General features: G+C 39.2%; 1 protein-coding gene across 5 annotated transcripts in view; it reads left to right on the top strand.

Moving 5' to 3' along the window:
• Positions 1 to 26598, top strand: part of LOC138761905 (contactin-associated protein-like 5) — an 857011-nt gene that overhangs the window by 403139 nt on the left and 427274 nt on the right. The gene's annotated exons all lie outside the window — the stretch shown is intronic.

Below are 26598 nucleotides of genomic sequence, written 5' to 3'. Positions count from 1 at the left end.
TCGTTGCCTATAATACATCATGAGTGCGGTCATACCTTTCCCATTCATCAGCTCCAACCATATACCCTCTGGTCTGTCCTGCCTGAGCACAGCTGTGATATTTTCCCTGAGGAGCAATGCCACTCCTCCCCCTTTCAACCCCTCCTTTTATCATGTCTGAAGCAATGGAAGACTGGAACATTGAGACGCCACTCCTGCTCCCTCTGCAACCATGTTTCACTAATGGTCACAATGTCACAATTCCATGTATCAATCCACGCTCTAAGCTTGTCTGGCTTTCCTATATCTGACACTATACCGTGCTTTGAAAAAGATGCACCTGATAACATTTCCACCACATTCTAATGTTACATGCAATTTTCACATCATCTTTTCCCTCCTCCACTCCTTTATCTGCTCTGGCACTCTGGTTCCCATTCCCCTGCAAATCTAGTTTAAATCTCCCGGAGTAGCACCAGCAAACCTTCCCACACGCACCCTCCAGTTCAGATGCAAACTGTCCTATCGCAACAGGTCCCACCTTCCTCCTCCTCCTCCTCCTCACTTCATTATCCCCTTTTTATCTCATGCACATCTGTAATATTCATTTTGGTTAAACCATTTAGTGCCAATTTTATACTTTTCCAACATTTTTAATAAAAACAATTTTTTTTGTGTTCTTATATTATTTAATGCTGACCATTTTATATCCACCTTCACATTTTTGGAGTTCTTATGTGAAAGCAGCTATAAAATATTTTAATAGCTTATCTCATTTGAATAAAGTCTAATGTAATTATAAATAGATTATAGGTGTGTGTATCAGTATATATCATTAGAAATGCATGAAATAATATGATGTGAGAATTTATTGTCTGATATGTTGTGCAATGTACAGATGCACCAAAACTCTTATTTGCTTCACCCACATGGGTACTAAAGATACACAAATAGCCATCTTATCACTTAAATCATTGTCATGAACCATGAGACAGAGAGATAATAGATATTATAGAATAGGTAACTAAATATTCCCATTTGCAGTTAGGGGCAAAGAAATGACAGTTCAACCATGCCAACAGTTTGTTTTCCAGTCATTGTTCTTCAGAAGTTGTTGGGCTTGATCGAGCCATGCTAAATCTGTGTGGAATTTTGTTTAGAATTTTTAAATGGCTGTCTTGTAACACCACAATTTACTGAAGAGCTGATGAAGCATTTGACACTATATCTACCTGCTCTGACCTCTGTGCCTTTCAGCTCCATTACTCCCAATACCTCCTTTACAACTCCATTGAATACACTGCAGAGTACATACACTGTAGTGTAAAACTAAGGCAATCCTTTTCTCAGTTAAGGTTCAATTGCATGTCATGTGAATCCTATAAACATTATACAGATGTGAACAACATAATCACAGAGGAAGTTAACCTCCCATTGTCACCTGTCAAAGGTTGTTCCGTCCAGCTGCTTTGTGAGATGGGGCTTCAGGCTTAGCCACTGTTCACACCTCAAGACAATGCTCAGTGGTGTGGAGGGTCAGTCAGGTTGGCCCTCCCTAGCTGGCTTGGGTAACCTGCAGGCAATGTTTTTAGGTAGCAACAGTGATGTGGTGCACTTTGTGTCAAAGCCGTTGTGTGACTTGGAGAGGAACTTGAGTGAGTTTCGGGATTTATTGTAAAGAACACGTCATAAAATTTGTTGTTTTGCAGTAGAATTACAGTCCGAATATGGCCTACAAATTACATTTTAAAATAAATAAATAAATAGACAGACAGTGGGTGCAAATAGAAGAAAGGGCCTTTCCCAGTATTTATTCTTCAATCAATGGAGATTAAACTGTTTGAATTGTCTCCTTATTTCCGATATTTCAAGGAAGATAATGCTTATTTCTACACAAGGACACTCGGCTTCAGAGTATTTTGGAACGTTAATAATGAAGAAACTAAGTCTTTCTTGATACTGCACGCACAGTCCCAACCCGGTTAGCCTTAAATTTTGCGGATTCACCACCTGTTTACAAATTGGCATATTTAAAGCCTTGTGGAATCTTCTTGTTTCCATTCTTTTGTTCCACAGCTACAATTATCCCCCAGTTTTCAAAATGTTTCACCTACTGTTAAAAGCATTTGTGCATTCTGATGTTGTCAGATACCCAAGACAAATTGTGGCCTATCATGAGGCAAGAGGAGAGACCGATGGATCGGTGAAAATAAAATTCTCACATTGTTGCAGTAGATATTTAACAAATGAATCATTAATGGAAGGTAGAAATACATCAATAATATATGAGACGCTTATAGAATACAATACTCAGCAGGTAACAAGTCTTTTCTCTAAACCACAAATCCAGTGAAGCAAAGTTATTTCTTTTTCAATGAGATTTACATCCCATTTCTAATGCAGAAACTCCAGACTCCCTTTTGGTTTCCAGCAGCATAATATTAAGTTTTTTTTTTAATTTTCCTGATTTATTGAAGAACAGGTCAACTTTAGCCAGCTGATTAGGATCCTCAGCTCTGAGAAATGGTAATAGTTCTTTCTCAGGAAATGAGTGGATATGCATGTGTTTCAAGGCATTTGCTGCCTTGCTGTTGTAGTCTGATCAATCCTGGACCCAAGAGACACAAAATGCTGCTTGCATAAAACTTCCTCTTGGGAATAAGCATCAAGCTGATTTGCTATTTTCCTCACTTGTGAACCTAGGGAGCGGATGATCTCTTACAAGGGCATAAAGTTGCCCTCTCTTGCTTTACTTTTCATCAAGTTCTTCCCTATTTTTGTGGTCCTGACTTGCCTACATCATTAGTTATTTCAGCGATTTTAGCACAGACAGCAAAATAACTAGTTACAAGATGAGCACAATTTTGTTTCACTCAGCAAAACAAAGCACCAACTCTTTAAAATGTGGAGAGTGTCGTTTCAATGACAGGATCCAAAGGGATTGAGATAAGTCCAGAACAGTGACATTTTACAGGGCTGTGGGGAAACTAGCCAAACAATGGGATCAGAGAAACCCATGGGCTGGAGGTCTTGAGAAAACAACAAGAAGCTGGTGGGACTCAGGAGGTCAAGTACCATCCATGGAAAGAAATGGACAGTCAAAATTTCATGGTGTGATCCTTCCTTGAGAGATCAGGGCCAGTTGGATAGTTCTCTGAAAGAGATAGCTTCTGTGTGACAGATCAAATGATCTAATTCTGTGCTGTATCATTGTATTCAATGAACAGATAACCAACGAGATAGACAAGGAGGAGAAGTCAGTTTCACTATGGAACAATACCTTCAGGAAGACCAGGAAACAGGGTTTACAGTGGCGCAGAATAGAAAGGCTGCCTCACAGTGTCAGAGACCTTGGGTGCTGCCTGTGTAAAGTTTGTATGTTCTCTATGATTGCATAAGTTTCCTCTGAATTCTCCAATTTCCTCCCACATAACAAAAAATAACTGTGTTGGTTGGTTAGTTGGTTACTGGTTCGAAAAGTGTATGGGTAAATGTAAGAAGCTAAGAAATAGGAGCAGGAGTTGGCTATCTGGCCATTGATCCTCCTCTACCATTCCATAAGATCATAGCTAATATGGCCATGGACTAAACTTCACCCACTCACCTTTTCTCCATCATCCTAGTTCCCCTACCATGCCAAAATCTATCCAACTCTGTCTTAAATGTATTTACTGAGCCGGCCTCTACTGTTTCCTTTGATGAGTATTCCATAGTTTCATTACTCTCTGAGAAAAACCATTCCTTCTTATTTCTGCTCTGAATCTACTTTCCTGAATCTTGAGGCTGTGACACCTAGTCCCAGTGAGTGATGGAATCTGATGGAATTTAATGGGAATGTGGGAAGAAAATGGAATTGGTATGGGATGAGTTTAAATAAGTGCTTCATAGTGGACACCCATTCAATGGGTAGTCGGATTTGTTTCTGTGCTGGATGTCTTGATGATCTTGTTTCAAAATACGAAGGTGAAGTGGAGGGAAGAAATGGTTAACACTACTTCTGACTAAGGGTCTTGGACTTGATCTTTCATTCTGGTTTTCTGTTTTTGATGCTGCTTAACATATTGAATATTTCCTATGCATTTATGTTTTTATTTCAGATCTCAGGCACCTACAGATTTTTTTTAAACACAGGGAATTCACAGCGTGCAAAGTACTGGGATTGTTTACAAGGGTATTCAATCCAAAAGTAGTGAGATTACTTGGGAAAGATTCTGATCAGCCTGAACTTGAATTACCATGCAGAGTTCTTACAATTGTTGTAAATAGAAGCACCAAAGATAATGCAACAACATTTGCCATGGTCCTGTAGTATTGTATAGCAGACAAACAGAGCCTTTGGCCCACAACATTCCTGCCGACCCTTTTGTCTGTCTACATCAATTTTATTTTCCTGCATTGATGCCACATCCTTCTACACTTTGCCTCTATAAGTGGTTCGCTAAATTCCTCTTAAATACAATAATAGTGTTTGATTCGATCACTACCTCAGGCATAATTGTCAGGATAACAATTGTTTTCCGCGTAAACAAAAAAAAACAGATCCCCTTTAAAACTTTTTCTTTCAGCATTAATGTGGATAAAATATTGACATGCAAAAACAGCTCAAAATTAGATGAATAATGAATGAAGATTACTATTAAATCCAATGGAGATTGAGAGGAACTGTCTTTGCTTGGTAAGGTGAGACAAGACTGTTGACCTCGCTTTCACTGGTAGAGCTTCAGGCAGGCAGATTAGATGTTACCAATAACTGATTATGTGAGAGGAAAATAAAGTGCTAAAAATATGTTAAGAGGTTGGTGCAATGGGAAGTGACAGAAGTAGAACAGAAATACTATCACACACCAGTTGATCTTGAAAGCTTCCTTTGAGTTTTCTGTAATGGAAGCAAAAATAGGAACAAAGGAAAACTCATAATGAATGCTAAATATAATATTTTTATAGATAAGAAAATATTTATTATCACTGTTCATACATTTTCTCTCTGCGCCAAGAAGGGACAGAATAAAGAATGTATCTGTAGTTGTATTACCTCCAGCAACTTTGAAGGCAGTCACTAATTTGCCCTTGGAAACTGAACTATTGAGCAGAAGACATGGTATTCTGGCATGGAATTAAATCTAGTAATATTCTTGCCTCCATTCTATACTTTGCAGTAAGTAGAAAATCAAAGAATTAATCCCAAATAATTGTTTTCCTTTTGACCTTTGGACTGAGATCACAGTTTGTGGCTCTACTGTGGCCTTCTGCTGAGGTCAACAAATATTTAATTTGGGCAGGTTGAAACCTGGGACCTCCTTCAAGTTTAAATGCCAGCAATCTAGCATACAGCACCTTGGCTGATCTGCTACCAAAGAATACACAATAATATTTTCCAAAAGCCTTCGAACAACACAAGTTCATTTTTCTTCATCTCCAATTTGTTACTTTATGGTACTTAATGCAATCAACTTACCTTTGTGGGTCTCAAAATAAAATTTCACTAAAACAGCACCATCTTATGGCATTTTCCTTACAAGCCATGCAAACTGATGTACATTGCTATGCTGTTAAAAAAAAACATATTAGTAATGGCAATTTCAGCATTGCCAGGTGAATATTGAAGTCTCAATCCTATTGCCTGAGCTTTTCCTAGCTTTGCCTCAGCATTGGATCCACAGTAGGACAGGAACTCTGGCATTTCCTAGCATTTTCAGAGAAGGATTCAGTAAGTTACATTGTGTTTATCTTTCAGAAACACCTCTGGTATCTGGCACCATCAGGGATTGGTAGATGCCGGATAAGCAAGTTTCCTGGTTGCTTGAAATTTACTCGTACAATGCTGAACTAATACACCGGATCTAAGAATAAACATTTAAAAAGACAAAAACACCATATTGTATTTACACTGAACAAACTTCACTTGCATGAATACATAAACCTTAAAGCATTTTACATTATTTTCAGTCACATTCTTTAAAACATTTTACCGTAGCAGGTTCCTTCCCATCCATGGAGCTGCCCAAAGTCGGACAATAACATAGTAGATCAGAGAACATTTACTCTTACAATTTTAAACTTTTAATTAATTTTTAATTTATTCTTATTTATTTCAGTGTTGTATTAATTTTTTTTTCCTGCTTGATTTTTTTTTGCCAGTCGCTTAATGTTACCAGTTACTCAAATTCCAGATAACAGGGGTTTTACTGTACTTGCATTTGCTTTGATACTTTGGTTTATTTAAGGGATGTTAGGTTTTTATATTTGACAAATACTTTTTTTATATATGCATTACATGTTTCCAATTTATACTGAGAAATTGTGACTTTTTGATAGATGGTAAGACTGGGATTAGGTGGTTTGTTGGTTCTCAAAGATCTACTGATAAGTTTAAAGATTGACATCCAAGTCCCAAGTGCTCTTTTGTCACTTATTGATTTGTTCTATAACCAATTATCCTGGCAAATTTGAATTCAATTTAATTGCTCATTGTCATATGCACCAAGATAGAGTGAAACACTTTGTTTCGTGCGATACCCAACCATGTAAATCACATTTAATGCAGCTGATAGAGTGATAATAAAACAAAAGTACAGAGTATAGTGTTAGAACATAGAGGACTACAGCATAGTATAGCCCCTGTGACCCTCAATGCTCTGCTGACCCATATATTCCTTAACTTCTTTGGCTTGGCTTCGCGGACGAAGATTTATGGAGGGTTATGTCCACGTCTGCTGCAGGCTCGTTGGTGACTGACAAGTCCGATGCGGGACAGGCAGGCACGGTTGCAGTGGTTGCAAGGGAAAATTGGTTGGTTGGGGTTGGGTGTTGGGTTTTCCTCCTTTGTCTTTTGTCAGTGAGGTGGGCTCTGCAGTCTTCTTCAAAGATGCACAGTTGGAGGCGAGATCAGCCCACTGGCAGTGGTCAATGTGGCAGGCAGCAAGAGATTTCTTTAGGCAGTCCTTGTACCTCTACTTTGGTGCACCTCTGTCTCAGTGGCCAGTGGAGAGCTCGCCATAGAACACGATCTTGGGAAGGTGATGGTCCTCCATTCTGGAGACGTGACCCACCCAGCGCAGTTGGGTCTTCAGCAGCATGGATTCGATGCTTGCGGACTCTGTCAGCTCGAGTACTTCGATGTTGGTGATGAAGTCATTCCAATGAATGTTGAAGATGGAGCGGAGACAACGCTGGTGGAAGCGTTCTAGGAGCCCTAGGTGATGCCGGTAGAGGACCCATTATTTGGAGCCGAACAGGAGCGTGGGTATGACAACGGCTCTGTACATGCTGATCTTTGTGTGTTTCTTCAGGTGGTTGTTTTTCCAGACTCTTTTGTGTAGTCTTCCAAAGGCGCTATTTGTCTTGGCGAGTCTGTTGTCTATCTCTGTCGATCCTTGCATCTGATGAAATGGTGCAGCCGAGGTAGGTAAACTGGTTGACTGTTTTGAGTTCAGTGTGCCCGATGGAGATGTGGGGGTGCTGGTGGTCATGGTGGGGAGCTGGCTGATGGAGGACCTCAGTTTTCTTCAGGCTGACTTCCAGGCCAAACATTTTGGCAGTTTTCACAAAACAGGATGTCATGCGCTAGAGAGCTGGCTCTGAATGGGCAACTAAAGCGGCATCGTCTGCAAAGAGTAGTTCACGGACAAGTTGCTCTTGTGTCTTGGTGTGAGCTTGCAGGTGCCTCAGATTGAAGAGACTGCCATCCATGCGGTACCGGATGTAAACACCGTCTTCATTGTTGAGGTCTTGGCTTGTTTCAGCATCATGCTGAAGAAGATATTAAAGAGGGTTGGTGAGAGGACGCAGCCTTGCTTCACGTCGTTGTCAATGGAGAAGGGTTCAGAGAGCACATTGCTGTAACTGACCCGACCTTGTTGGTTTTCGTGCAGTTGGATAACCATGTACTAAACCCTCCCTACCTCGTAACCCTATATTTTCTTCTATCCATGTGCCTGTTTAAGAGACTCTTAAATGTCCCTAATGTTTCAGCTTCCAACACCATCCCTGGCAAGGCATTCCAGGCATCCATAACTCTCTGTGTAAAAAAAAAAACTTACCTCTGATGTCTCCCGTGAACTTCCTTCCCTTCACCTTGTACATACAATATGTTCTCTGATATTTGTTATTCTCGCTCTGGGAAAAAGCCACAGGCTGTCTACTCTATCTAATGCTCTCATAATCTTGTAGTCCTTTATTAAGTCTCCTGTCATCCTTCTTCCCTCCAAAGAGAAAATTACCAGTGTTACGAGGACAAAATGCAGGATGTAGAGAAACAAACTGTGCAGGGCAATCTGAGAGGTCCAGTCAAGAGTCTCTTAACAGGAAGGAATCTGTCCTAGAATCTGGAAGTTTGTATTTTCAAGTTTAAGTTCAAGTTTATTATTATTTAACTGTACAGATACAACCAGATGACATAACATTTCTCCAGCACATGGTGCACTCACATCCACCTGGCTGAGGAACAGCTTCTTCCCATGGGCAGTGAAACTGCTGAATGACCATTGAACTGCTAGAACAACTCCCTGTGACTTTGCTATTTATTAATAATATTTCTTTTAACTTATGTACATGTTCAGCGTATATGAATTGTTTGTATGTGTGTTACATCTGTATGCGTGTTTGCACTGTTCTGCATCTTGGACCGGAGAATGCTGTTGCATTGGGTTGTATTGATAGAATCCGATGATAAATAAATTTGTATTTGAACTTGAACATAATACATTTCTCACACAGCACATAATAATCACATACTGTACATACAAAGAAATATAACAAAATAAATATGAATAAATTGTCTGGAATAATTGCCTACATTTCATTAATAAGAGATCCAAGGTTACAGGATACTGATAATCAATCTCAGCCTAATGGAAGAAGCTATTTCCCAGCTTGGCCGTCCTGATTTTGATGGTCCTAATGACAGTAGGTCAAAGATACGGTGTGATGGATGTTAGGGATCCTCAATAATTCTTTGATCCATATTTATGCAATGCTCCCATGCATGTTATCATTAGGGAAAAGGAGTTGCTAGTGATCTTCTTAGATGTTTTAATGATCATTTATATTGATTTCCAGTCTGATGATTTGCAGCTACCAAACTACGCAATTATGCAGTCAGACAGGACATTCCCAATTGCATTCCTGTGAAATGTTGTCAAGATGGAGGCCAATAGCTTTGCACTCCTGACATACCTTTCCAATTGACCTTCTTCCTTATTTCAATTCTCCTATTCAATCAATCCCCTGATTCCATCTGCCCATCATCCCTCCTTTAACTGTTTCTGTCTATCACCTATAGAATTTGCCTCATCCTTCCCTCGCGTCTCTGTACTGTCGATCCTTATTATGCACCCAGTCTGGACACAGAATCTAGACTCAAGATGTGGACTATCCATTTTGCCTCTGGCCATGGTGCTTAACCTGCTGAGTTTTTCCAGCCTTGTTTACTCCAGATTCCAGTATTTGGAGTCTCTTGTATCTCCAAAATTGGCAACATTTGGGCATTGACTTTGGAACTGAATATTTTATGGTGGAACAAGGGTAACAACAATGTACCACACAGGAAATGGGAAATGCTGGCTTAATGGGCCAATGGTCTCCACATGGACTGTATCATTCTGTGAACTCTTTTTGTACTTAAGTGAAGTGATAAAAGTGCATTTCATTACAGCCAGCACAATTCCATGAGAATTCCAATTATGGATCATAGATTCATGTAATCATCTCACATGGAAACAAACCCATCTTGTCAATGGTGGGTAATAGGCGTAATTCTGTTTAAAGCCTATCTCCTAAAACTTGATCCATCACCTTCTGTGTCTAGGAGACTAAAGTGATCATTTGCATTGGGTTATTCAGCGCAAAAAGTTGCTTGTTTAATCTAGTGCCATTTTCCCTCATTTGGCCCATGTCATCCTAAACCTTTCCTATCCAAGTACCTGTCATTAGATTACAGTTGGACCATTTCCTCTGGTAGCTTGTTCTCCTAATACACGACCCTCTGTAAGAAAAAATTGCCCCTCCGGTCCCTTTTAAATTTTTCCCCTCTCTCCCTGAATCAGTGCCCTATAGTTTTAGATACCCTTACATAGGTAAGAAAGCGATAATTCACCTTGCCTCTATCCTTCATGATTATATATATCTCTACAATGTCACCTCTCCTCTTCCTATGCTCCAGGGGGAAAAGAAAAAAGCTCAGCCTTTGCAGTCTCCAGACACTCTTGCTCACCTGAATATATCTCTCAAGTGCTGTCAGTGATCCACCTTCAACCACTCCCTCAGGACATGTACTCCAAGTGGTTATTAATCTCTGGGTGAACAAGGTGTGTTCGATGTTCATTGCTATGAGACAAGGGGTATTTGAAGCTAAAGAAAGGAGAGACTAAATTGGAACTGCATCACATGAAAGAATCAAAACGTTAAACAAGGGATGAGAGAGAAAAGAAATTAGTCTTTCATAAATAGAGGTGATTTGTGAGAGGATGTTGAGAAGAATGTCAATTATTAGGAAGTCCCCAAGTGTCTATGAATGACTGTTTTGATGTAACATGGAAACTTATCCAAAGGCAGTCATAATCATTTTTTTTAAAAGGGAAGATAGTTGCTGATAAAACTCAGCAGATCAGGTGACATCTGTGGTTAACTTTTTGGGTCGAGAGCCTACATCAGGATGGATCAGTATAAAGAGAAGAGAGAGGAGTGGGTCAGCAGCTGAAAATATCTGGAACAAGCCAAAAGAGACTATGAAAGTGGATACAATTTTGGTGTTCAAGAAACATAGAAGGCATATAGCCAGTACATAGAAAGGAAGAGTTTAGAGATATATACAGCCATCCTTGATTTATGCCTGATCGAGTAGCATCCAATTGCAGATATGTCTAAGGTCATCATAAAGGTTTAATAAAAAAATTAAAATTTACACCAAGACCGATGTTGGCAGGCATTAGCAGATGTTAAGTTATTCATCACACATTCAACATGTGGGCTCAAAAGCCAAAACGATTGGACTGCCAGCCGTATAATGATACAGTGTATACATCTAACTTATAGTACAGTAGGTATACGTAAATTGAAATGTATAATATGTGTGTACTTTTGATTGTTAATAAGTTATTATATTAATGGATACTCTTTCTATTTACTATGAAAAAAGCACAACACACTGTATAACATTTTTTTGGCTCAATAGCATAGGAGAAACCAACATCTGGCATCAAATCACATTCCATGCAGCCTCTTTTTTGTGTCTTATCTCATTGGCTAAATTTTATTTGAAAATATACAGTACATCATGGCCCCTAACCACCCCCAAAACAAGCCTCTAGCAGAATCAAAGAAGAAAAGGTGTGCCATCAATTTGGAAGAGAAGCTAAAGGTGATAACGCAATATGAAAATGGTAAAACTGTGAAATATGTATGTGTCTCATGGCATCTTATGTTACACAGTATATTTCACCTATAATGATCGACTTACACCTAAATCAATTTGTGTCCCCACTTCCAGAACATAACGCGGACGCAAATCAATGCATGGCTGCATATAAATGGAAGCACATTGAACTAGCCCAGAATGCCTCAATGAGTCAAGTCAAAGGGGCTATTCCATGCTGAACAGCTCTGTGGCTTTTGCTGGCCAATTAGACATTGGAACTGCAGTAGGGTCCGGGGTAATTTGGATCTTTGTAAAGTGCCAAAGTTTCAAACTGACTGACACATTTAGAATCATAACTTGAAGCCTGTGCCAGTCAAACTAGCCTGTGAATCGAAAACTCCATTAATCTCAATTAAAACTAGAATTTAAATGACAAAGAAAATTATTCTTTCATTATTATATTTTATTTTAATTATTAATTATTCATGTTTTATTTATATTTTTTTAACTTTTAAGTAATTTTTAATAATTTGTCAAGTTGGATGTATTAAATCCTGTTGAATATTAGAGAGATAACATTTAATTACTGATTTGACAGATGGCAAAGCACTACTCATAGATTTTGACAACTGTTTGATGGGTTTTCTGGTGGTGTGAGAGGGCTATAGAGCATAATTCAAGATGCAAAGATCAGTAAGCTTAGCCCCCATTTCCAGTGTAGATACATATAAGAACAAAGGATATGTGCTTGTGATCCTTGGTAGTTATGTGCAGTTCTGGTTGTCCAGATATATGATGTTACTAAGATAGAGTGTGGTCAAGTCAATTTTATTGCCATCTGATTACAGAAGTACAACCCAATGAAACAGCGTTCTCTGGTCCTTGGTGCAAAATACGCAGACACACAATCAGACATAAAACACATACAGTCAATCAATACCTATGCAGGACAAATATTGATATATATAAATAAATAAACAGATAAATAAATGCTTTTTTCATGACTATGCGAACATCACATGGTTTGTATGAGCAGTTCCTTTGGTTGTTCAGCATTTTTGTTCCTCAGCCTGGTGGTGCTGACTCTGATATTCATGTATCTCTTTCTTGTTGGGAACAGCTAAATGATGCTGTGTGCAGGGTGTGAGGGGTCCTTAACAATTTTACATACACACTTAATTGTGCGGCTCTATAATAATTTTTAAAATTTGGCAGTTGTAAGCCTCCTTATTTATACCATTCTGTTAATTTATCTAGTGCTATCCTCGGTTTCCCCCCTCTCCATAAAAATTTCCTTATTATTTTCTTTAACTCCTTGAAGAATTTCTCTGTCAGTTGTATTGGCAATGCCTGAAATAAGTATAATATCATTGGAAAAATGTTCATTTTAATACAGTTTATCTTTCCTATTAGTGTTAGTGGTAAATCTTTCCAATGCTCTAAATCGTCCTGTAATTTTTTCATTAGTGGATAATAATTGAGTTTATATAGTTGGCCGAGATTTTTGTTTATTTGTACACCTAGGTATCTTGTTGCTTGCATTTGCCATCTAAATGGTGATTCCTTCTTAAATTTTGAGAAATCCGCGTTATTCATAGGCATTGCTTCACTTTTATTTACGTTTATCTTGTAACCCGACACTTCTCCATATTCCTTCAATTTCTTATATAATATTTTTATTGATAGTTCTGGTTCTGTTAAGTACACTATAACATCATCCGCAAATAAACTGATTTTATATTCCTTGTCTTTTATTTTTATTCCTTTTATATTATTATCTGTTCTTATCAATTCTGCTAGTGGTTCTATAGCTAACGCAAACAATAAAGGTGATAGTGGGCATCCCTGCCGTGTTGACCTGCTTAAGTTAAATTGCTTTGATACATGTCCATTTACTGTCACTTTCGCTAACGGTCCCTTATATAATACTTTAATCCAATTAATATACTTCTCTGGTAAACTGAATTTTTGCAATACTTTGAACAAATAATTCCATTCTACTCTGTCAAAGGCCTTCTCTGCGTCTAAAGCAACTGCTACTGTAGGTGCTTTATTCCCTTCTACTGCATGAATTAAGTTAATAAATTTACAAATATTGTCTGTTGTGCGTCTTTTTTTGATAAATCCAGTTTGGTCTAAATTTACCATTTTCGGTACATACTCTGCTAATCTGTTTGCTAATAGTTTAGCTATTATCTTATAATCTGTGTTAAGTAAAGATATTGGTCTATATGACGCTGGTGAGAGTGGATCTTTCCCTTGCTTTAGTATTACTGTAATTATTGCTGTTTTACATGAATCTGGTAAGCTTTGTGTTTTATCAATCTGGTTGATTACTTCCAGGAGGGGCGGAATTAATAAGTCTTTAAATGTTTTGTAGAATTCTATTGGGAATCCATCCTCTCCTGGTGTCTTATTATTTGGTAATTTTTTTATTATCTCTTGTATTTCTACTATTCCAAATGGTTCTGTTAATTTATTTTGTTCCTCTATTTGTAGTTTTGGTAGTTCAATTTTAGTCAGAAATTCATCTATTTTCCCTTCTTTCACTTCGTTTTCAGTTCGGTATAATTGTTCATAGAATTCTCTAAAGTTTTCCTTAATTTCTTTTGGATAATATGTAATTTGTTTGTCTTTTTTCCTTGATGCCAATACCATTTTCTTAGCTTGTTCTGTCTTAAGCTGCCATGCTAGGATTTTGTGCGTTTTTTCACCTAGTTCATAATATTTCTGTTTTGTCTTCATTATATTCTTCTCCACCTTATATGTTTGTAGTGTTTCATATTTTATTTTTTTATCTGCCAATTCTCTTCTTTTAGTTGTATCTTCCTTCATTGCTAATTCTTTTTCTATATTTACTATTTCCCTTTCCAACTGCTCTGTTTCCTGGTTATAGTCCTTCTTCATCTTGGTTACATAACTTATTATTTGCCCTCTAATGAATGCTTTCATTGCATCCCATAGTATAAACTTATCTTCCACTGATTCCGTATTTACTTCAAAATACATTTTAATTTGTTTTTCAATAAATTCTCTAAAATCCTGCCTTTTAAGTAACATGGGGTTTAATCTCCATCTATACATTCTTGGAGGGATGTCTTCTAACTTTACTGTCAATATTAAGGGTGAATGGTCCGATAGTATTCTAGCTTTATATTCTGTTTTTCTTACTCTATCTTGCATACGAGCTGATAACAAAAATAGGTCTATTCTTGAGTATGTTTTATGTCTAGCTGAGTAATATGAATATTCCTTTTCCTTTGGGTGTTGTTTCCTCCATATATCCAAAAGTTGCATTCCTTCCATCGATTTAATTATAAATTTGGTTACTTTATTCTTTCTGTTAATTTTTTTCCCAGTTTTGTCCATATTTGAATCCAAATTCAGGCTGAAGTCCCCTCCTATTAATATGTTCCCTTGCGTGTCTGATACCTTCAAAAAGATATCTTGCATAAACGATGCTGCTGTTACGTGTCCTACCCAATCTCTCTTTAATTTCTTGTGCTCCAATTCAGTTAAATGTGTTTCTTGCACAAATGCTATATCAATTTTTTCTTTTTTCAGTAAATTTAGCAGTTTCTTCCTTTTAATTTGGTTATGTATTCCATTAATATTTAAAGTCATATAGTTCAACGTAGCCATTTTATACTTTGTTTATCTTCCCTTTCCGTTTCTCCATCATTACCTTTCCTTCTTATCCATTTCTGTTTTCTTGTTTTGAACCCTTTATAAGACAACATTCCTAAAACATCAAACATTTTCCTTATTCTCCTATTTAAAACTTCTTTAGCCCCAATCTCCCCTTCCCCTCCTGAGTTGTCCTTTATCCCTTGTCGGACAACCACATCTTCCCTCTCCATTTGGATTTGCGAATTCACTCGCAAGCGTCAGCTGATTTTGCAGTGACCGCAACTCCTCCCCACCCAGCCCCCCCCAGAAAAGATTTCACTTTTCGTATGTAACAAAGGTCACTCTTTTAGTTCCCTCCTTTTTTCCCTCTATTCCATTTCCTTCCCTTATTAATTCTTGTCTATACTATCTATATTTTCCTCTAAATACGGATACATTCATGTATGCACATTATACATATACACACATATACCTCTTTACCCACATACATATAAATCGTGGTCATTTTTACTCTTATTACATATCTTCATCTCTCTGGTTGTTTTGTAGTTGTTCTGCAAATTTCCTTGCTTCCTCTGGATCCGAGAATAGTTTTTTTTCCCCCCATAAGATCGTTTTCGATGTATTGAACTCCTTTCTCTTCTTCAGGAGTTCAAAACTTATGTGTCTTTTTAGTTCTCAGTCTTTTGTACTCTCGTTACACGTCTTCATCCCTCAGTCTATTTTGTAATTGTTCTGCAAATTTTCGTGCTTCCTCTGGATCCGAGAATAGTCTGTTTTGTTGTCCTGGAATAAATATTTTCAATACCGCTGGATGCTTTAGTATAAATTTATACCCTTTCTTCCATAAAATCGCCTTTGCTCTATTGAACTCCTTTCTCTTCTTCAGGAGTTCAAAACTTATATCTGGATAAATGAAGATTTTTTGCCCTTTGTACTCCAGTGGCTTGTTGCCCTCTCTTACTTTTTCCATTGTCTTCTCCAGAACTTTTTCTCTTGAAGTATATCTTAGAAATTTTACTAAAATAGACCTTGGCCTTTGTTGTGGTTGTGGTTTAAAGGCCAATGCTCTATGTGCCCTTTCTATTTCCATATCTTGCTGTAGTTCTGGACATCCTAGGATCCTGGGGATCCAATCTTTTATAAACTCTCTCATATTCTTGCCTTCTTCATCTTCCTTAAGGCCCACTATCTTTATGTTATTTCTTCTGTTATAATTTTCCATTATATCTATTTTCTGAGCTAACAGTTCTTGTGTCTCTATAACTTTTTTATTAGATCCCTCTAATTTCTTTTTTAAGTCCTCTACCTCCATTTCTACTGCTGCTTCCCGCTCTTCCATCTTGTCCATTTTCTTTCCCATTTCTGTTAAGGTCATATCTATTTTTTTCATTTTCTCTTCTGTATTGTTTATTCTTCTTCTTAAATCATTAAATTATTGCGCTTGCCATTCTTTAAATGATTCCATGTATTCTTTAATAAGAGAAAGTATATCCTTTATCTTGCCTTTCCCTTCTTCTTCTAATTCACTGTACTCTTCTTCTTCCTCTTCTTCTTCCTCTGGGTTGGCCATCTGTTGTTTCTTTGTTGCCCTTTTCTTCTCTTCTTTCTTGTTTTCGTTGTCTTCTATGTTCTCCTCTTGCTGCAGGTGTTCTGCAGCTGTCATTGCCGGCTGTGGAGATCAACTCCCCAGCTGGTCACCCCTCCCGTCGGTGTGTTTTTTTGCATGCGCGATTCCTCGCGCATGCGCGGTTGCGCACTTTTACTCGGCTCAGCGAGCCATTTTTGTAATCCATTTTTTACTGACCTGAGGGAGCGGGTTTCTCTCTCCACCGCGGGCCTCTTCGAGCAGGTAAGGCCTTCTCCTTCTTCTTCCGTTGTCTTCTCTTCCTCTCTTCTTACCGTTGATTTCGATTTTTCTTTTTTCGTCGCCATCTTCTTTCCACCTTTATACTCACTTTTCTTTAATTTTTATTTTTGTGCCTTTGTGTTTTCCTTTGTTTTTCCCGACTTTTCTGGAGAGGGCTGGAGTTCACCGTCCGGCCACTACTCCATCACGTGACTCCCCTTTACATACACTCTTCAGACAAAAATCCCAGTAGATTATGTTGGTGGGGGCGAGGAAGACTCCAGTGATCCTCTCTGGCACTCTTATGACCCTATGGATTGACCTCCGATCCATTTCTCTGCAGCAACCATATCACACTGTGATGCAGCCAACAAGGTTGCTCTCAATAGAGCTCATGTAGAAGGTGGCCGGTAGCCTTGCCCGCTTCCATCTTCTCAGGAAGTGCAGTCTCTATTGTGGCTTCCTGACAAATGAGGAGATGAGTGTCCACGATATTTCATTAGCTAAGTGAACTCCAAGGAACTTGGTGCTTTCCACTCATTCTACGACAGAGTTATTGATGTTTAGTGTGGAGTATTCATTCCTGGTCCCTCTGACATCTACGATCATCTTCTTCGTCTTGTCCATGTTGAGACTCAGGTTGTTAACTTTCACCATATCATGAGATTTTTTTCCAACTATTCTCTGTAATATGATTCATTGTTGTTGCTGATGAGGCCCAACTACTGTTGTCATCTTCAAACTTGATGACTCTATTGGAGCTGGATCTGGTGATTCAGTCATGGGACAGTAACCTGAACAGGAGCAGGCTGAGCCCACAGCCCTGGGAGTGGAATGCTTTAATTATGAGAGGCTAAAGAGGCTGGGACCATTTTTACCCTGAGATGTCGGAGACTGAATGCTGACTTTATAGGGGTTTATAAAACCATGAGGGCCACAGATAAGCTTAACGGTTACAGTATTTTTTCCAACCCTTGGAGGCATAGATTTAAGGTGATAAAAGGAAGATGTAAAAGATGCCTGAGGATTGTAGAGCTCGTTGAAAGAACCAAAGACTTGTTGATCCAAACCAAGGCTTTTATTAGCAAAAGACAGGAGCTCTTCACAGATGGCCGACCAGTCCAGAATGATCCGACCTGGCTAGGGACACAACCCTTTAAGGCCCAGACAGTAGGCATGGCTTAGCTCTCAGCCAATCGCTGTAAGCACAGTCTAGATACTGTAACTATATACACTATATACATTGGTGATAGATCTGTACTATCACAAGGATCAACTTCCTCACATAGATTCTGGTATTTTATGTAAAAAATCCACCAGAAGAAGTGGTAAAGGGAGGTACAACTGCAAAGTTTAAAAGACATTTGGAAGATACATGGATAGAAAAGGTTTAGAGGTATATTGGCCCAACACAGGCAAATGGAATACAACTTTGTCCACATTGATGAGTTGTGCGAAAGAGCCTGTTTCTGTGTTTTAATACTCCATGACACAATGGTCAATGTCCAGGCCAGCAATGGTCGGTCCTCCAGCTTTCCACTCTCTTCCCTTCTCTCTCCTATCAGAGAGCTACCCATGTTAGCCCTCTGCCCTCTCCACTATCACTTTTCAGCTTCTACGCTCCCACCTGTATCCATCCATCTTTAATCTGTTAGTCTGTGGTGCTCCCAGTAGAACATATCGATGGGGGAGGGGGGGGTGAGGGGGACTCCAGTGATCCTCTCTGCCACTCCTATGATCCTGTGGATTGACCTCCAATCACTTCTCTACAGCCACCATACTGCACTGTGATGTAGCCAGTCAAGACACTCTCGATAGACTTCCGATAGAATGTTGACATGATGGTGTCCAGTAGCATTGCCCACTTCACTCTTCTCAGGAACTAGAGTCGCAAACATTTTTTTCTCTTCTATTCTCTCACCCGTATCCACCTATGACCTCTTACCTGTTATACTGTTCTCCTCCCCCTACCCCTTCCTACTTTCTTTCCTCACCCCACCTTTTTATTTGGTTGCCTCCCAGCTTTTTGCTCATACCTTGATGAAGGGCACAATCCTGAAACACTATTTATTTTTTACTTCCTGTTGATGCTGTGTGAACTGCTGAGTTTCTCCAACACTTTTGTGCATTACAGACGATTCTTAGGCCTGAGTGAGGAGCACAGGTGGTAGGGATAGAGAGATCCAGGGTCAAATGTCAGCCAGTCAATAAATAAAGGGGTCAGAACAAGGGCAAGCTTCTGAGGCTCTGGGATGTTGTCAATGGGAGGAGATGTATTACTGACAGCACAGATTCATGGTTAGGTCAACAGCAAGTGATACTGGCTGTGTATACAACAGGAACAATCAACATTTGAGGGAAGCGATTCAAGATCGTGGGGCAGTGGCTTTGCAAATGACGTCACTGGTGAGGTATTTTAAATTTAAGTTTAAACATGGAGCATGGTGACAGACCATTTTGGCTAACAAGTCCATGCCACCCAATTAAGCCAATTAACCTACAACTCCCAGTATGTTTTACATGATAGAAGGAAATTAGAGCCTCCAGGGAAAGCCCACACAGACATGGGCAGAATGTACAAACTCCTTACAGACAGCACAGGATTCGAACCCTGGTCCTGATTGTTGGCCATGTAACAACATTGTACTATCCACTATGCTAACCGTGCTGCCTGGATTGATTGGTGTCAGCAGATCGGCGGGTCAAGGGGAATGGGACTGGCAAGGATTGTGAATCTGGTGTGATGTTGTGCCCTGCACTGGTGTACTTTTACAACACAGAGGCTCAACATGATGAGCAAAGGTGGCTCCTACTAATGGCTGTTCCATTGCTTCTGTTCATATACTGGAACCACAGAATTATAGAACATTACAGCACAGAAACAGGCCTCTTAGACCCTTCTAGTCTGTGCCAAACCATTTTTTTTTTGCCTAGTCTCACTGATGTGCACCCAGTCTAGAGCCCTCCATACTTCTGCCATCCATGTACCTGTCCAAATTCATCTTAAATGTTAAAATTGAGCCCACATTCACTACTTTAGCTGGAAGTTTGTTCCACATCCCTAACATTCTCTGTGTGAAGAAGTTCCCCCTCATGTTCCTCCTAACTTTTCCCCTTTCACTCTTAGCCCATGTCCTCTGGCTTGTATCTCATTTACCCTCAGTGGTAAAAATTTATTTACATTTACTCTGTTTATACCCCTGATAATTTTAAATACCTCTATCAAATCTCCCCTCAATCTATGCTCCAGGGAATAAAGTTCTAACCTTTCCCTGTAACTCAGCTTCTGAAGCATCCTAATTAATCTTTTCTGCACTCTTTCTATCCCATTGATAGCTTTCCTGTAGTTAGGTGACCAAAAGCTACACAAAATACAACAAATTTGTCCTCACCAATATCTTATACAACTTTAACATATTATCCCAACTCCTGTACTCAATACTTTGATTTATGAAGGCTGATATGCCAAAAGCTCTTTTTTAAACCTATCTGACTGTGACGCCACTTTCAGGGAATTATGCATCTGTATTCACTGATCTTTGAATTCTACCACACTCCTCAGTACTTTACCATTTACCGTATATGTCCTTTCTTGGTTTGTAATACAACACCTCACATTTGTCTGCATTAAATTCCATCTGCCATTTTTCATCCCATTTTTCCAGCTGGTCCAAATCCCTCTGCAAGCTTTGAAAACTTTCTTTGTTGTCCACAACACTTCAAGTCTTAGTGTTATCTTCAAACTTGCTGATCCAATTTACCACATTGTCATCCAGATCATTGATATAGATGACAAACAACAATGATCCCAGTACTGATCCCTGAGGCGCACCACTAGTCATTGGCTTCCAGTCTGAGAATCAATCATCCACCACTACCCTCTGGGTTCTCCCATCCAGCCATTGTCAAATCCAGTTCACTACTTCACCATGAATACCTAGCATCTGAACCTTACTGACTAAGCACCTATGAGGGATATTGTCAAAGGCCTTACTAAAGTCCACGTGGACAACATCCACAGCCTTTCCTTCGTCACCTTTCTTGGTAACATCCTCAAAAATTCTATAAGAATGGTTAAACACAATCGACCACACACAAAGCCATGTTGACTATTCCTAATCAGTCCATGGCTATCCAAATAATTGTATATCTGATTTCTTCGAACACCTTACAGTAATTTACCTACTAATGACGTCAGGCTCACTGGTCTATAATTTCCTGGGTGCTTTTGGAGTCTTTTTTAAACAACAGAACAACGTGAGACACCCTCCAATCTTCTGACACCACACCTGTGGCTAAGGACATTTTAAATATTTCTGCCAGACTCCCTGCAATTACTGCACTTAGCCTCCCTCAAGTCAGAGGGAATATCTTGCAGGCCCTTGGGATTTATCCATCCTTGTTTGCTTTAAGACAGCAAGCACTTCCTCCTTTTTCATCTGAATAGGTTCCAGGACTTCACTGCTTGTTTTCCTTACTTCCCACGACTCTGTGCCCTTTTCCTGCATGAATACCATTGCGAAAAAACCATTTACGACCTCTCCCATCTGTTTGGCTCCATACAAAGCCAACCCCTCTAATCTTTAAGGAGACAAATTTTTTGTCCCTCACTATCCTTTTGCTCTTAATATACCTGTAAAACCTTCACATTGATTTTCCTTCACATTGCCTTCAAGAGCAACCTCGTGCCTTCTTTTTGTCTTCCTGATTTCTTTCTTGAGGATTTTCTAGCACTTTTTTATACTCCTCAAGTACCTAATTTGCTTCATGTTGCCTCTCTCTTCTTCTGGACCAGATCTACAATATCCCTGGAAAACCAAGGTGCCCAAGGCCTTCTAAACTTTCCTTGATCCTGACATGAACAGGTTCTGTACTCTCAAAATTTCACCTTTGAAGATCCTTCACTTACCTTACATGTCCTTGCCCAAAAACAATTTATCTCAATCCACACATTCTAGATCCTTTCTTATTTCCTCCAGATGGGCTTTTCTCCAATTTATAATCTCAACCTGAGGCCCAGACCTATCCTTTTCCATAATTAACTTGAAACTAATGACATTATGATCACTGAACCCATAATGTTCCCTTACACATATTTTTGTCACCTGTCCTGTCTTATTCTCTAATTGGAGATCCAGTATTGCTCTCTCTCCAGTTGGTACCTCTATATATTGATTTAAAAAACTTTTCTGAACATATTCGACGAACTCCAAGCCATCTAGCCCTTTTACAGTATAGAAGTCCCAATCAATATGTGGAAAGTTAAAATCTCCTACTATCACAACTTTTGTTTCTTCCAGCTGTTTGCTATCTCTCTACAGACTTGCTCCTCCAATTCTCACTGACTATAATACAACCCCATGAGTACCTTTCCCGTTCCTCCGCTCTACCTGTATAGCCTCAGTAAATAAGTCCTCTATCGGTCTTGCCTGAGCACTGCTATGACATTTTCCCTGATGAGCCATGCCACTCATCCCCCTTTCATCTCCCCCATTCTATCATGTCTAATGCAACAGAAGCCCAGAACATTCAGATTCCAGTCCTGCTCCTCTGGCAACTATGTTTCAATAATGGCCACAATGTCATAATTTCACATGCCTATCTATCTATGCCTATCCATGCTCCAAGCTTGTCTGCCTTTCCTACGATACACCTTGCATTGAAATAGATGGACCTAAGAACATTTCCACTACATTTAACCTGTTGACTTCCAGTGGTACATGCAATTTTCACTTAATCTTTTCCCTTCTCCACTCCTCTGTGGGCTCTGGCACTCTCGTTCCCCTCTCCCTGCAAATCTAGTTTAAACCCACCAGAGCAGCATTAGCAATATTTCCCGCAAGGATATTAGTCCCCTTCTAGTTCAGATGCAAGTCATCCCAACAGAACAGTTTCCACCTTCTCTTTAAGAAAGCCCAATGATCCAGAAACCTAAATCCCTCCCTCCTGCTTCTCGTCTTTAGAAACATGTTAAGCTGCATTATCCTCCTATTTCTAACCTTACTAGCTCGTGTCATGGGTAGCAATCTTGAGATCACTACCAAGAAGGCCCTGTCTTTCAACCTTGCAGGACCTCCTCATCCTTCCTACTCATGTCATTTGTCCCTAAATAGACTGTGACATCTGTCTGCTCACTCTCCCTCCTGAGAATGCCGTGAACTTGATTTGAAATATCCTGGACCTGGCATTGGGGAGGCAATATACCATCCGGGATACTCAATCTCTTCCACAGGGCTTCTTATCATTTCCCCTATCTATGGAATCCCCTATCACTACACCTCACCTGATCCTCACTTCCTTTTTTACCCACAGGACCTGATCTCTGTGGCTTGTCTCTGGTAGGTCATTCCCCCCAACAGTATCCAAAATGGAAGGGGACATCCATCTGGTTTTCCTGCACTGCCTGCCTGTTTCCTTTCCCTCACCTGACTACTTCCTTCCTCCTGCCTCCTAGGTGTGATAATATTCCTGTCTATTAACCCCTCTGCCTCCAAATGATCTGAGTTCATCCAATTTCTGCTTTGATTCCTTAACTCAGTTTGTCAGGAGTTGCCATTGGATGCACTTCTCACAGATGAAGTCGTCAGGGATACTGCTGGCTTCCTTAATGACCCACATTTTGCAAGAGGTGCATTCCCCTGCCTTGGGCACCATTCCCGTTGTCTATGACTATATGTACAAAATATATATCTAAAAAAAAAACTGTGCTTACCTGTGCCTACCTGCTGAATCCATTTTGTTCCTCAAATAGGGTGGCCCTTTCTAACTTGAATTCTGATTATTCCTTGCCTCTTACCTACTCTCGCCAAAGTCTTACTACTCTGACAGCCCACTCTGACAATGACCACTCCCACCTTTGTCTTCAATGTTGAACTCAACTGCCTTATCAACTTCTAGCTGCTAAGTCTCTCCTTTTTCAATCCCTTTGTCTTCAACTGTTGGGGAAGGAGTTAAATGCAGCCCAGGGGAATCTAGAGGGAAATGAATTGGAGACACAGAAAAATTAATTGCTTTCCAAGAGAAATTTTCAATCAAGCTTGTTAGAAGTTAATTAATAAGCATTTTAAATATAGTAAGGGAGGGTAACACATTACTTTATTCAGCTGAAGGGTTAATACAAAGGCTCCAGCCAAGGAATTCCAGTGTAAAGATATCTAGTATTACACCATTTAATGTATGAAATTACGTCCCAAAATACTGGATGGTTGAATGCATTGCACTTTTCATTTAGAAAATGATAGATTTACAGCATTTATTTTAAAAGTACGACAAAACCCCTGGCACCTATGGGGATTGATGATGCCAGATAAGTGAACTTTCCAGTGGCTTGAGATTGCATATTGCGTGATTGACAAACTAACAGTGAGAAGTTCCAATTTTATACTTCTGTATTTTTAACTAATTATTTTCTGTAATTATTTGCTGGTTGCTTGAATTCTGGATACCAGGAGTTTTTTTTTTACATGATTTCTGGATTTTCCTCAATGAGAAATGGAACTGAATGCTTTCTCTGGGTCCCAGCGTCCAATCCATGACGCGAGTACATGATCGAAGATGAGATTGCAGTGCGGTCATCCAAAAGACCACAGCATATTTTAAATGAGGTATCAAATGAATATCAAAGTGAGCCAGATCAGACACTGAACTTCAGTTGGTCTGTTGTCTCAGGTGAATTTAAGAGATCCCATGGTTATTTTTCAGGGACAGACTTGGGGTTGATGGGGAGGAAGTGTGTAATGATGAATCCCAAGCATCAGCACACACATTGAGCTTGAATTGAATTTATTAACATTTAAATGATTTTGTCAACATCACAATACTATTTGTCGGGCTTCACTGTGCATAAACATACTCTTTTAACTCCAGTAGGCAGGCACAGGAATTCACTAAAATGGGAAAACAATTTAGGATACACAGCTTTGGTGCATTATTGACTGGGTGGTGGCTCCAGCAAGTGGTTGTAGGGAGGCAGGAGAAAGGCACATAGAAAAGTGGGAGAGATAGGTTTCAACAGAACACAGAATAGAGTGGAGAGTTGGAATTAAGTAGAACAGTAAATCTGGCCAATGAGGAATGTAGACAGTAGTACAACAACAACATCAACCAGTGAAACAGGAAAGTCAACAAATGCTGACAATGTAGTAAAAACACACAGAAATGCTGGAGGAAGTGAGCTATTCTTGCAGTATCCAGACGAGTTAAAGACATATTACTGACGTTTCAGGCCTGAGTCCTTTCTCAAGGTACAAGTTAAAATCAAACAAGCATCTTAATAAAAGACTAGAAATTAGGGGAGAAGAATGGGAGGAGGTGGATGGGATTCCAGACCTAACAGCCAAAAGGTGTTAATTGGATTTGATAGGAGGAAAGGTGAAAATTGATTTTGTCTCTGTGAAAGGAGAAGAAACAAAAGGGAAGAGAGAGAGAGAGAGAGCTGGAGGAAAGGAGTCACTCAATATACATATCATCTTTGTGTAATCTGTGCCAACATACTTTGTAACCATATTATGAGGCAAAATGTTAGGCCAATGTAAGGAAATATTTTTCAGGATTGACCAAAGCTCGACCAAATTGATAAGATTTAACAATATACCTTGTAAAAAAAAAGTGAGATCTGAAAGGGGCCAAGCCTTAGAAAGTATTTATTATTTTGGATTTGTACATTGACAATATGTGCCCCTGCCATCTTTTGCTGCCTGTTCCTAATTATTGTTAAGAAAATCTTTCCAGCTAAGTGCATTTAATTGGGTGGCATGGGCTCTTGTGCCGGAAGGAACTGTTAACAATAAATAAAATAAGATTTAAAAAAATTAAAAGTTCTGTTGTCTCTGATCTGTAGTATACCAGTCGGCATAAAGGCAATGTGAAATTGGAAAATCCAGGCTTTTTAATGCGGAGAGAGTTTGTCTCAGGAGGGTTAATCATTAGATATTACCCTCATCTCATTATTTTTGATGTATGTGAAGCATAATGACCTGGAAGCTCCCCAGATTTTTTTTACCTGTGTTACCCCTGAGCTGCTCCACAATGCCTATTATCACAGGGATTAATTTTCTGTGCATGTTAGGGTGAAGATTCAGCATCTTGAGTGAGCCAGGGTTATGTATCTCTTCCCCTAATAAAAGTAGGTGGGAGATTGTGAACACTTTTTAGCTATGTATTGGAGTAGTCTAACAAGTGGTCCTGAATGCATCACTTCCAGTCATTCCAGAAAGGACCAATGTTTATTTTATCTTTCATTGCTTGTTGGGCTGATCTACACTAATTCCGATTTATCTGCAACAGATTTGTAGCCTTTTATCCTGTGACAATTTATGTCCGTTTTGGATCAGACAAATAAGTCTGAACAATATTCTAAGTCATTGCTTGTTGCCATTGAGTTCTTAAACAAGGAAACGAACCTGAATTGATAACTCTCCATAAATGCTGCTTGATTTGCTGTGTAACTTCGTCAGTTTTATGCTTTTATTTCAGATTTCCAGCATCTGAGACAACTATTTCCTCCTGAGTCTTGGTAAATGCCTGATTGAACATAATTCTGAATATCACCTTCATTAAAAGGTTGATAAATGAGACATAGCATAAAATGGTGAAGTGAATGGGTGTAACATTCCTTCTGTTATCTTGCAGCCTTATATCAATGAGGATGTTCACAATAGGGATTAGTAGATTTCTGGTTAATTTTCCTGTGAGTACTGACCTCAGGAGACAAGGCAGCATATTGTGTGTGATCTTTAAAGTGGAAATTGTCTCAGTCCATACAATACTTCCTGTTTACAAAATCACC

The sequence above is a fragment of the Narcine bancroftii genome, chromosome 4 (genome assembly GCF_036971445.1).
Source record: "Narcine bancroftii isolate sNarBan1 chromosome 4, sNarBan1.hap1, whole genome shotgun sequence".
NCBI lineage: Eukaryota > Metazoa > Chordata > Chondrichthyes > Torpediniformes > Narcinidae > Narcine > Narcine bancroftii.
This window is presented reverse-complemented; position numbering and strand designations above follow the sequence as displayed.